Source organism: Echinops telfairi, unplaced genomic scaffold, assembly GCF_000313985.2.
Source record: "Echinops telfairi isolate 266 unplaced genomic scaffold, ASM31398v2 ScPeMD7_6;HRSCAF=24_1, whole genome shotgun sequence".
Taxonomy (NCBI): domain Eukaryota; kingdom Metazoa; phylum Chordata; class Mammalia; order Afrosoricida; family Tenrecidae; genus Echinops; species Echinops telfairi.
In genome coordinates this window covers 20194900-20208141 of record NW_022103903.1, presented here as the reverse complement: position 1 = coordinate 20208141, position 13242 = coordinate 20194900, and the positions used below count along the sequence as shown (strand labels likewise).

General features: G+C 44.2%; 1 protein-coding gene across 7 annotated transcripts in view; it reads right to left on the bottom strand.

Moving 5' to 3' along the window:
* The window catches only part of ST3GAL6 (ST3 beta-galactoside alpha-2,3-sialyltransferase 6), a 112840-nt gene that overhangs the window by 63045 nt on the left and 36553 nt on the right, over window positions 1–13242 (bottom strand). For 2 of the 7 annotated variants that reach the window (XM_045286225.1, XM_045286227.1), the window contains exon 3: window positions 188–330. The exons of the other annotated variants lie outside the window; for them this stretch is intronic. The gene's annotated coding sequence lies outside the window, so the exon portion shown is untranslated. The remainder of the gene's footprint in view (window positions 1–187; window positions 331–13242) is intronic. 7 annotated transcript variants of the gene reach the window in all.

Here is a 13242-nt window from a genome sequence, read left to right as displayed (position 1 = left end):
CAACTCAAGTAGAAAGAAAATGTTTTGAGAATGATGATGGCAACAAAGGTATAAATGTGCTTGACACGATGGATGCATGTATGGATTATGATAAGAGTTGTGATATGAGCCCCCAATAAAACGATTAAAAAAAAAAACCTCTAGACTATAACCCTTATTTAGCCTTCAGGCCTGGACCTGAACTTACCCTCAAGGTGTAATTGGCAGCCACACCACCAGTCTCTGTGGGTAACAATAACACTAGGGAGGTATGCACATCTTCCATCACTCAACCTTGGATATCAGAGGGGCAGCATTTGCCCAAGGACAATGTTCAGGATACAGGAAGGGCTAGGAAAGAAAGAATGGAAGCAGGAAACACAGGGAGGAAGTAGGATAAGTAAGTGATGTCACACTGTGGGAATTACAATCCATGACATGAAACAAAATGTGTATGACTTAATTGAATGGAAAACACGCAAAGCAGCAGCAACAACAAAAAGCAAAGGAACAAAGCCTTGTACGAGTGATTGCTATTTGGGGGACAGTCCCTGAGTCATGGGGATCCCATGCACAACTGAATGAAAGGCAGCTTGATCCTTTGGGCTCCCCTCTCCTAGGCCATCCCACAGACAGTTACAGAGTGGACCACTGCAATCTATCGGTGATTCATCGGCTGATTCTCAGAAGTAGATCACTAGACCTTTCTTCTAAAGCTAGTTGGTCTTAGTCTGGAAGATCCCCTGAAAGTTGCTCAATATCATAACAACAGCCAAACTTCCAGGACAGGGTGGTTAGGGTACCACCTTGGTGGAGGTGCATAAGCAGAGACTTGAAGCGGGTTGTCCGACACGGAGTGAGCACAGCTCTGTGTACAAGTACTTCGCATGGGCGAGAGCCTGTAATCAATGGTTTGGGCATATTATCTCATGTCATCTCACAACCACCATGGGAGGTGATTACTAAGTTTTCCAGATGGGGAGGCTGAGGCTCTGAGAGGAGCCATAACTTTCCCAAGCTGATGGCTAAGTAGCAGAAGCAGAAGCCTATATCGACAACGCCTCGGACTGCCTCTCTCCAGGGATGAGCCTGCACACATGGGCCCAGGGCCAGTTCTGTGATCCAAGACAACACAGCCCAAACCACTTCTCTCATCTGCCAACTCATCAACTCCTTACACAGTTTTAGGATCTAGAAAAATAAAGGTTTATCGTCTTTGTCATTCAAAGTTGGCTAGAATGAAACCCCATTCTTCCCATCTCTGTCCTCTCTGAGCACACTAGCCTTGTTTCTAACAGGCATACAAACTCTAGGGGGAGACACTCCGAAAATGGTCAGATGTGTATTTTGAGATTCTCTGAAAGATTTCTTCAGTCCAAAGGAACTTGTTCTTCAACAACCAGCTGGATGAAGTGCTTTGCGGCCATCATTTTGAAAATATGCTTTCAGCCATCAAGTATAACAAACCCTATGGATATTTGGCTGCACGAAGATCCTACAACACCAGAAAGAAACACGAGTTGTGTTCATTTCTCCAGATGCTGAGCATGGATAGACCCGGTCTGCCTGGAACCTGAGGAATCCTTTGCCTACAGTTGAGCGGCTCGATCGGGTTTCTCTGCTGGCCTCATGCTGCCCTTGGACATCTCATCCACCAGACAGACCTGTTCTTACTGCTGAATTATAGCCTCATTTTCCAATGTCTACATTCTTTTTTCATTAGCCACCTCAGCAGCTGTAGTTTGGGTTGCTCAGCCTTCGTTTGGGTTTCAGTAATTCCTCTCAGTTACATGGCCCTTGGTCAATCCCTACCAGGCCCCCTACATTGTCCTCGCCCCTGATTTTGGATCACTTGTTGTTCCCTTGTCCCTGGGTTTGTTAACACCTACGTCCTTTCCTCTCCCTCCCTCTCTCCCATGTCCCCCAGCCTCCACCCCGGAACTGTGGATCCTGTTGTTTTCTTCTCCAGATTGTTTATCCAGCCAATCTTATCTAGATAGACCTGCAGAGATAACAATATGCACAAAAAATAAGACAGAGCAAAACAAAGCAACAAAACAGCAACAAGAAAACAATGACAAAAAAGAGAGAAAATCCTGTAAATAGTCAAGGTCTGTTTGTTGACCTATAGGAGTGTTTTCTGGTTGAGTCTGATGGGGTGCCAAGCACTGGCCCCAAAGTCTATTTTTTGCTGTTCCTTTGGGACTTCCTTGCTCTGCCCCCCTTGCTGTTCTGTTGCACGCCCTTAGGGTCTTGCCTCGGTGTGGTGGGGTCAGATCGGGTGCAATTCCCACACTGCCTCCAGTGTTGTCCCCTGTAGGGCTATGGGTCAGTGAACGATGTCCTGTGTCATAGTGGGGCCGGCCGTATGGTCCTCTAAAGAGACACAAATCTTGTGGGCACCCGGATTGGCTTGGGCCAGGCTTCAACCACAGCTTTCCTCGTAGATGGCTGTTCTTTCACAGCTGACCTCTACAGTCTTGCCAGGTGGCCTTGCGCACAGTTATGTCCACTGAGCCATCAGAACAGCCTGCTCTTCAGATCTCCACTGGTCCCCAGTCCACATTCATGCATGTGGAGATGGTCTGGGACTTAACTAGGAGACCTTACATCTTGCTGGCTGGCCCTGGGTGTGTATTGCTCAGCTTGTGCTTATCCTCGGCAATCACACATCCCTAGAACAATCGAGTCTCCAGCTGCTATGTGCTCTGATCCCATGTCCATGTGTGTCAGAGTAAAGTTATGCTCCAGAGGGTTATCAATAACTAATTTGGGGGCGGGGGGATAGATCACTAAGCCTTTTTCCCCAGGTGATTCTGATAGGCTCGAACCAGCAGCCTCTGTGTTCACAGTAGAATGTTGACACTGTGGCCCAGGGACTCTCTTCCAACTCTAGCCTGATGCAAATGTCTATAGGCTTCGGGCCAGCCCGGTGGCTCCCTCTGATCTCTTGGACCTGACCATGTACATGCACTCCAACCCTGGACAGGCAACACACAAGTCCCAACAGTGACAGCTGTAAAGTCTATAGTCCTACAGAAGGACATTATGTAAAATAGAGGGTCGGTAAAAGTGAGGCGCCCTGGTGGCATACTGGTTATGAGTTGGGTTGCTCCTGCAAGAACAGCAGCTTGAAACCACCAGCCACTCTGCAGGAGGAAGATGAGGCTCTCTCCTCCTGTGAAGATTTACAGCCTCGGAAACCCCCAGGGGCACTTCCACCCTGCCCTATAGTGTCTATATAGAACAGAGTGTGTGTGTGCGTGTGTGTGTTCGGAATCACTCGATGGCAGTGAGTGTTAAAAAACAAGGAAACCCTTCAAAGAGAGAGAGTGGCTACAGCAATGGACTCAACAATCCTGAGGAAGGCGCAGGGCTTGGGCAGTGTCAGTGTACAGGAGTCGTACGTGAGAAATGACGTGACACAGAGCAAGCCCTTTTCACATATGGCGACAGCTTAGTAAAACTGGCTGAGCCCTCCTTCTGACCTTAGCCCATTTTCTTCTTGAAAAAGGTGGCCAACATCCTAACATTCAAGTATGTTGTTTTCTGGAAACAAACAAGCTTGAATATTCTTTTTAGTGAACTTTGGGAAAAGTCTTTTTTGTTGTTATTGAGACAAGTTAACAGGGCTGGCCAAATCCCCACCTCACCCCCATTCCCTTCTCTCTGCCTTTCTGCTAGCCCATCTCACTGCAGTATACCAGTATATAGTATACAATATACCAGTATACAGTATGCAGTACACAATATACAGTATGCAGTATACAGTATAGCAGTACACAGTATACAGTATACAATATACCAGTATACAGTATATAGTATACCAGTATACAGTATGCAGTACACAGTATGCAGTATACAGTATAGCAGTACACAGTATGCAGTATACAATATACCAGTACACAGTATACCAGTATACAGTATACAGTATACCAGTATACAGTATATAGTATACCAGTATGCAGTATACAGTATGCAGTACACAGTATGCAGTATGCAGTATGCAGTACACAGTATGCATTACACAGTATACCGGTATACAGTATGCAGTACATAGTATGCCAGCATACAGTACACAGTATGCAGTATACAGTATGCAGTACACAGTATGCAGTATACAGAAGAAGGGACTCAACCGTCACCCACGCAAATGACAGCATTTGTGATATACATTGTGGTTGGCAGTGTCCTGTTGAAATGGTCTCTGGACTGTCTGAAGGAAATGGAAATTGACTGATGCTTAAACAATGATCCATGTATGCATTTCAACAAGCAGAGCAGCCTACCAGAACAGCTTCATACAACTGCCGGATACCCCCAGCAGCCACCACCCCACCCATAGGTGACCTTCAGGGGCAAGATCTTGAGCCAATGACGGAGCCCAACTACGTAAGAGCGATGGCCCTGAATAAATTTTGCTCACTAATTTTAGAAGCCTCTGAAGGGACCATTGTGTTGGTACCTAATTAATGTGGCCCTGTTATTTTCTTGAGAACCCCCACCTACCTGATGAATAAACACACTTTTTCCCACAGGAACCTTGAGGGCCCAAGCAACCCTTTCAGGCAGGCAGCACTTCTCCTGATTATGCGTAGTCAGCAAGACGCAAGATCCATTTCTTATAATGTTTACTGGGGCACAGCGCCCCCAGTAACAAAGTGTGGATACAATGAGGGGTGTTAGAGCCCACACATTAAGCATGCAGGGGCTAAGATGCAAGCTTATATCTGTCTGATTTCAAAGTCCATGCTTCTAAGTTATTCATCAGGGAAAACTATACTTACTCTATTTTTAACAATTACAGTGTAAACTTAATGGTTTTTATAGTATATGAGCAAAAGGATGATATATAATAAACATGAATGTATTAAAACAATACATTTAAAATTTCATAACGTGAAAAACAGTTAATCTCACAATTAAAGAAGACAATCTTAAGGAATCAGTTGTTTGGATAATGAGGTTTCCTGCCTAAAAGGTCTGAAAATTCTCAACTGGCCCTAATCAAGAAATATGGAATGACACACATCAGAACACAACGGCATTCAAAACCACACCTGGAAAGGCTAAATTGAAAGAGGAAACACGAGGCCCTCTTACTTGATACAAATCAAGAACAAGCCTTTGCTATTACTCAGTAAAGCAGTAGAAAAATAGAATTTCATTAGACCTCATCCTGCCCACAAAAAGCAAAGTAACTACTCTTGTAACTTCAAAATATACCAACTATATAATTTCTGATTGTTTAAAATGCAAAAGTTTTCCAAGCAAAAGAGGAACATTGACACTTATCTTTCTCCCAGTCCCAACCTCAACCCCAGCCGATTCTTCTGGTAAAGAAACACATTTAACTAGTTCCGAGATGGATGCTCCAGGAGCAGCCCTGGTGGCATCGTGGTTATGAGTTGGGCTGCTAATTGCAAGGTTAGCAGTTCTAAACCAGTTTTACCCTAGAACATAAAATGAAGTTTAGGGGAATCATGTACTTTTCCAGGTACTTTCCATGACTCAAGTCACAAGATAATCACAAGATGTAAACATCCACGACAATAATCAGATAAAAACAGAAAGAGTACCATGTATGATGCACAAGCAATTTCCTTCAGATGTAATAGTGACCCTTCAGGCATAGTCATCCAGATGGTTTGCCCCCCCCCCGTGGGAGGGAATAGAAATCATCCCGATGATCACATACGATATAGCTGCCTTTGGGCAATGCAGAAAGTTACAAAAATCCCACAGAGGCTACAATGAAGAACAATTCAAAAAAGGGGTGAGTTAGGCTAACTACAAATTGAGAGTAATGTTCATATGCAACAAAATTCATCACTTTGAGATGTACAATTTAATGGGTTTCAAAAACATGAACGTCATATAAACCCCACCAAAATCATGAGTCTGAGCATTACCAACATTCAACCCCCCAAACGTGCCCTAATTTCAGCTTGCACTTATTTACAAACCCCCTCCCATGTCTAGCAACCTCAATTGCATTGTTATCATCTTTTTAAATCTAAAATTCCATATGATGAACAAAAAACATCTGCACTTCACTTCTACCTTCTTTCAGTATAATGCTTCTGAAGTATCACTCTTAGTGGTAGAGTGGGTGAGAAAGTGAGGCTGCTGTTCATCAGAATACTAGAAATAGAACATAATTCAAGATTTAGTTGTTGGAAACCCAAAAGGCAACAGCCCCTCCCTTGCAGCACAAATTTCTTTTAAGTGTAAATCCACAGTTGTGGTCTAACTCAGGAAGGTGGTCCACGAGGCCATTAAGATAGGTAGCATGAAGCATATAGATAAGCAGTGGGGCACAGCGCTGCGAGGATGATGGACCGGCCTCGGGAAAATGTATGTGCCGATTATTGTTTCCTGTGATCCTTGAAAACCCTGCTTTTTCTAACATTCTTTGGGGTATGTAATGGTTGGTTTTCACTGGATTTTGGAAGCAGTTTGGAAGGAGCACAACATCCTGTTTCCTTCTGTGTCATGCCTACAGAATAAACGGACAGTTTCTCAGCTTCACCTGGCCTGTTTGGGGCTGAAACGGGGACTGGCACTCCCGGACGCTAGTTCCCAGCATCAACAGTGCAGTAGTTAAAGCACTTGGCTGCTAACCAAAGATGAGGGGTTTTGAATCCACCAGCCACTCCACAGGAGATGGAAGTGATGTGGCTTTCTAAAGATTTTCGTGAAGATTATGAACTTAGAAATGTGGTGAGCAGTTCTAGCCTGTCCGATATGGTCGGTTTGAGTCAGAGTGGACCGGATGGCAATGGGTTTGGCGGCTCATCTCCAGAATGTGTTCCTTGCATTGCCACATAGCATTCTCCTGTGTGGCATTTATCCAGTTTTTGCTGTTATAAACAAAGCTGCACATTCAGCTAGTGGAGCAGTATTAAAACAAAGCAAACCCTATCCATTGTACGGACATGTTCCTCACTCCCAGTGACTCCATAGAACAGAACAGAACTGCTTCTACAGTGCTTCCAAGGCTGTAAACCTTTACAAAAGCCAAGTGCCACGTCTTTCTCCCAAGGAGAAAGCTCTCTCCTGTATGCGGAAAGCAGCCAGCCAGCCCCCCCCCCCCCAAGAGCTGCGGCGGGTTCCAACAGAGTGGGTGAAAGAGCCTGCTGTTCATCAAAATACGAAAAATATAACATAACTGAAGATTTTACTTGTTAAAAATCCAAAATGCCACAGCCCCGTCCTTTGCCAGGAAAATTCTGGTTAAGCTCAATCAGCAGGGTTGTTCTAATTTAGGAGGCATGAAGCAGGGCTGTTAAGATAAATGAGCAGACACAAAGCACCTCCACTCCGAGGGGATAGGGACCTGCGAAGGCCAGGCACCGAAACACCCCCCACTTTAGACACTCAAGGGTGGTGCGGGAGGCTTCAAGGGACGGTAGTCTAATGGCCCCTGGAGAACTGCAGCTGTAATTGCTTAATGCTCATGGCAAAATTTGCCTTCTTAGATTATTCATTGTATCAGTGATCATTATAAAAATCTAATCTTTTCCTGTGATCACTGTTATAAAAAAAAGCATCTGTCACATAGCTTAAGGTTTATAACTTGCTTCATTTTCCCTGGATTTTGAAGCATGTTGGAGGTGGCAAGCGCCACTGTTTCCTTCTGTCTCACATTTGTATTGTTTCTCAAATCAACCTTGTCTCTGTATTTAGCTGAAACAGTGACAGGCATTCCCAGACCTGGTTTCCTGGCAGCCGTTCTTATACTCTTATGCTTGCTAATGGGTTGATTGTGGTTCTTTTTAAAATTCAATTTATTGTGGTAAAACATGCATAATGAATCTGTGAATAGATAGCTGTTTTATCGGGTCATATGGTAAATGTGGTGGTGGTGCTGCAGGATAAGCATTGGGCTGCTAACCACAAGGTTGGTGGTTCAAACCCACCAGCCCCCTCTTGGGAGAGAAGATGAGACTGCCTGGCACTGTAAGGCTTCACAGTCTCAGAAACCCGATCAAGGGCTGCTCTGAATTGAAATGGACTCAGTGACCGTGGGCTTGTTTGGGGTTTGGCTACTACCCGAAGGTTGGTGGTTAAAAAGACCTGGTGACCGGCTCCTATAAATATTATGGACTAGAAAGCAGTTCTACATGGCTGCGTGGGGTCATTATGAGTCTAAATCCATTTGATGGCACTTAATAACAAGAATGTAAATGTCTATTTAACTTTATAAGAAAAGTTACTGCATTCTGGTGGCTATTTTTAAGAAACACATTTACTCAGATCTCTCTGTTAAAAGGAAAAAAAAATACCTCTAACAGCCACACCCACTGCTGCAGAGTCAGTTCCAATTCATAGTGACCTTACATAAGGTTGCCCGTCTGAGTCTTTATGGGAGCAGACAGCTCATCTCCCTTTCTCCCTGGGACCAGTCTGGAGCACTGCTCTTTTGCTCAGCAGCCCACTACTTAACCCACTGTGCCACAAGGGCTCCTGCAGCTAAAGGGAAAAAGCCCTTAACATTATTATTTTTATTCTTTCCCCTAAAATGATTGATGCCAGTGAGCAGTAAAAATTATCGACCAAGTAAGAACTCAGATACTACTGCAGAGCACCTAGATGTGTGCACTCCACATCAAGATACGATGATAGAACTCAGGCTGGCGAGGGGGCTAACATCCGTGGCTTTCAAAATTATTTTGAATATCTGTTGTGAGAACTAAAACGCTAGGGGTCAGGTCCAAGGAGTGTGCTCCCCAGGAGAAAGAGGTGGTAGTGTGTCTCCGTGAAGCGTGCAGCCTGAGACCTCTATGGGGCACTAGTGCAGTCTTGAGACCTCTATGGGGCACTCTCACTCTGTCCTGTAGATGTGCTCTGCAGGAGCCTGGGTGGTGCGGTGGTGATGCATTGGACAGCGAATGGCATTTCAAAGCCAGCAGCTGCTCCATGGGAGAAAGACCAGGCAGCATTCTCCTCCCTCAAGAGTTACCGTCTCTGAACTCCCACGTGGGCAGTTCTGCCCTGCCCTATGGGGTCCCTATGAGTCGAAATTGATGTGAGTTTGCTTGTTTGTGTTTTTTAATATATACCAGGCCTCTGTGAGTCAGAATTGGCTTGGGACCAACAGGGTGGCCAATGAACCAGGACGATGAAAACACTTGAGAACGGGAAGGTATAGTTGTGTATAGCCTTCAAGTCCAGTCCGAATCAGGGAACTCCGGGTGTGCAGAGCAGGGCTGCTCGGTTGGGTTTCCAAGGCTGTGACCTTTGAAAGCAGATTGTCAGGCCTTCTTTCTGAGAAGCCTCTGGACAGGGTCCAAGGACCAGTCTGTGGCCTAGTCGTCCATACTGCTGACCTTAGCCACCCAGGGACTGGGGGCTTGTTAGAAACAGAACATCTCCGCTCCCACCCTTCACTCCTCGGAGTCTGTATGTAACCCGCCATGACCCCTGGTGCCCCAGTCCCGGAGAAGCCCTAGAGGAGGCCGGCATGGCTCCATCAGGAGGACTTCATCCACAGCATGCACAGACAAATCTGCACCTCAGGAGGGCGACGGCCTAAGCACCCAAACGGACGGAAGGGAAACTCTTCCCCGGGAAATTGTGTCTGCTCACCGCAAAGAGCGGGACTCGGGGGCAAGGACTTCTTTCTCTTGAAAGGGCACTACTCCTCCGAGAGGACCAGATTTTCCCAGAAACACACAGTCTTTTAGGAGAACTTGAAGTTCATTCGAAGGTCCTTGCTGCCTCTTTTTGTTCTTCATCTTTAACATTTTCCCATTAGTAGAACTTGCTGGGGAAAGGGGAGGAGGCACAGTTCTTTAAAATTAAGTAGCTTTGGGAAGAATGTTTGTGTTTTTTTATGTTAATTCCCTGGACATATTCCATCCCACATTATTTCCAGTCTGCTACCTCCCACCAGTATCACCATAGGTATTCTTAAGAGGAACAATGTAGAATTCCTACCTTCAGATGAGAAGTAAAAGATATATTGTTCTGAATCACCTCCCTATCCTCCTGAAAGTACCAACCGAGCTATTGGTCACACCTTACAATAATGGATCTAATTATTGTTTTCTTCCCAACTTACTTGGACTCAAGAATTACAGATTCCAATTAGAACTGGAAAAGACCACAAAGATACAGGGTGTTTAGAATAAGTTTTTACTTGATCATATTTTGAAAGAGGCAGCCAGGGTTTAGAAAAGTTTCAAAAAATTGTCAAAGGACACCGCCTTTCAAGTAGCTGAGTCACCAGCACAGAAAAGCATGTGGACTCTGCTCCAGCACAATTTCTGCTTGATCAGGGGCACACAATCGTGTCTCTTCTTTGCGTCAATAAAGGAACGAATGAGGTAGTGATCTAAGTGCTCTCCAATCCAATCTACTATGGTATTTACCATTTTTACGTCTTAAACTGTCCGAACACCTCGGCTGGCCTCGTTTCCACTGGTTCTCGTCCTCTGCTAGCCCCCCAAATGCATGTTCTTGTCTTAATCCTGTTTCCTAAATCCACATTCTATAGATATCTCCTCAGCTACTGGCAGTGATCTCTAATCTGTCTTCCCTTTAATCAGTCCACTTGCATACATGACAGACTTCTTAAAAAGTCTACCTCTCTTGTCATTCACTACCCCCCCCACACACGTAAACCTCCCTTTGTCTGACAAATAAAAATGCAATTAATTAGCTTAGCACTGAAGACTTTTTAATTATGTGGTCCTTTCCATCTAATTTCTTATTTTGTTCATACAATATACTCTTTGTGCATGGCTATAAAGCAGAATCCAGGGTCAAGATGACAGACTAGGATAAAAGTAAATCAGACCCCCCTGGGTTTGTATCTCAGCAAATTATAGGACCGTGAGAAAGTGGATAAATCTCTTTATACCTCAACTTCCTCATCTGTAAAGTGAGAAATTATACCTGTCCAATAGGACGCCCTGGTGGCACGGTGGTGATGCACTGGGTGACTAACTGCAGGGTCAGTAGTTGGAAACCACCCCCCTTCCTTGGGAGAATGATGCTCTTCTGCTCCCAGTCAGAGTTAGTTTCTGAAACGCAAAGCGGCAGTTGTACCCTGTGTTACAGGGTCTCTATGAGTTGACATGGGCTCGATGACAATGAAGTTCAAGTCTGAGTTTGAGTAGGACTATTGTGAAGAGTATTATTGGAAGTGCTTGGGAAAATGTCTGACATTAGGTAATTTTCCTTTTTTTACAGCTAATAACGTACGAGCTACCCGCACACCAAACTCTCACTAATAAACTAACTCCATATCATCCTAACACAGATCCTAGCGAACTCATAGCTGCCTGTGTTGGCAATTATTTCTGCATATTCCTTGTGGCCTTTCCAAGTTGTCAGTGGCAGGAAGTCCTACTCATCTCCTTCCGAATGGAGAAGGAAAGGAATGACCGGTAGTAGGAACTCATTGACAAAACTCGTTGTAGAACTTGCCTACGGACTCTATTTCTGCCTACAGAAAACACCTTTTTTTATGCTTTTTCAGAATATTGCTCTGCAATTAGGAAAAAGGAGCCCAGGTGGTGTTGTGAGTTGCCACAAGGCAAGCAGTTTGAAAGCAGCAGCTGCTCCGTCCGAGAAAGATGGGGGTCTCTGCTTCCATAAAGAGTACGGCCCGGAAGCCTAGAGGGGTGGGGTAGTTCCATCCTGTCCCATAGAGTCACTAGGACTTGGATTTGTCTCCCTGGCACTGAGAGAGTAACTTAAAAAAAAAAAAGTAGCAACACCATTTTATCACTAATCTATCAAATTTATGTCTGTCTGCAAGAAATAAAATCAGGAAAAATATGAGTTTGTAAATAGGTTTCATTTTATAGTATAATGTGGTCCTCTGTGACGTTGAGAAGATTCAGATCACATGCCCTTCACACAGAAGCAAAGAACAACACAGTTGACTAGCCGTGTCCAATAGGATAAGGCCATTTGAACATTTATCATCCCTGAACTAGAACACAAGGGGATATCATGATTACACGTTGGGCTGCTACAAGGCCAGTGGTTCAAAACCATCAGCCGCTACTCATGAGAAAGAAGCGCTTTCTCCTCCCATAAAGAGTTACAGTCTTGGAAACTCACATGGGCAGTTCTACCCAGTCCTACAGGGTCACTCTGAGTTGGCATCCACTCAGTGGCAGTGAGTTTGAAAGAGCAGAGCACAAGAGTAACAAAATTGTTCTCAATACTTTAGATGTGTGGTTATCTTAATCCTCAAAACAATTCTGTGAGAAGAAGACTATTGTCTAAAATTTGTACACTGAGTCCAAGATTAGTAAGAGAGTAACTCTAAGCACTATATTAAGGTAATTTATTTATTCATTAATTTTTTCAAGTTTTATTGGCATATAATTCACATATCATACAATTCAAGAGTCCATTCACATCAAGAAGTTGTACAATCATTATCACAATCAGTTTTAGAACATTTTCTTCATTCTTCTACTCAGTTATTAGCTCCTCCTTTCCTCCCACCCTCTCCTGCCACACCCCTAATGAACCATGAATCCAGTTACTGTCTCTGCAGGTTTACTGATCCTGGATTTCATATACAGAAATACATTAAAAAACAAACAAGAGTAACCAAGTACAATAGATAAAAACTTTAATAGAAAAGCAAGAAATCCTAAAAACTAAAACAAATTAAAATGGATCATAAAGGAGATCAAATGATAGGGTGCTAAATTTTAACCTAACTGCTTCTGCAACACTCCACTTCCCAATGCAGTCTGCATGATAGATAGCAAGGCTATTCACATCCCTGGTTCATGGTCAGAGGGGATACACCAGGGGCTTAATCTACATGAACTTCCTCTTCACTGAAAAACAAAACAAGCAAACAAAATAACCGGAAACATCTGTAACATGGGTCAAGAGATACTACATTTTAACCTATGTACATCTACCCTAACTGACTCCACAATGCTCTCTGTCTGAAACAGGTCTATTCACATCCTCAATTACGATCAGAGGGAATTCACTGAAGGCTTCATCCACGGGTGGAACCTGCAGATGGAAATTTGGGTTTCCAAAGGCTTCTGAAAACCAGGGGTTCACAATTTAAGCTCTGATGCCATTTCCTCCTTTGGATTTGGTTTATGTTATTTACAGTCTTGGATCACACAGGCTGGTGTGTTCTTCTATGTGGACTTAGTTGATGTCTCACTCAGACGATTGCTTGTTTGAAAACAATCCTTAAGACCTCAGACACTATTCTTTCTGCCAGCCAGGCACAAGTCAGTTTCCCCACCACATTGTGCTATAGCA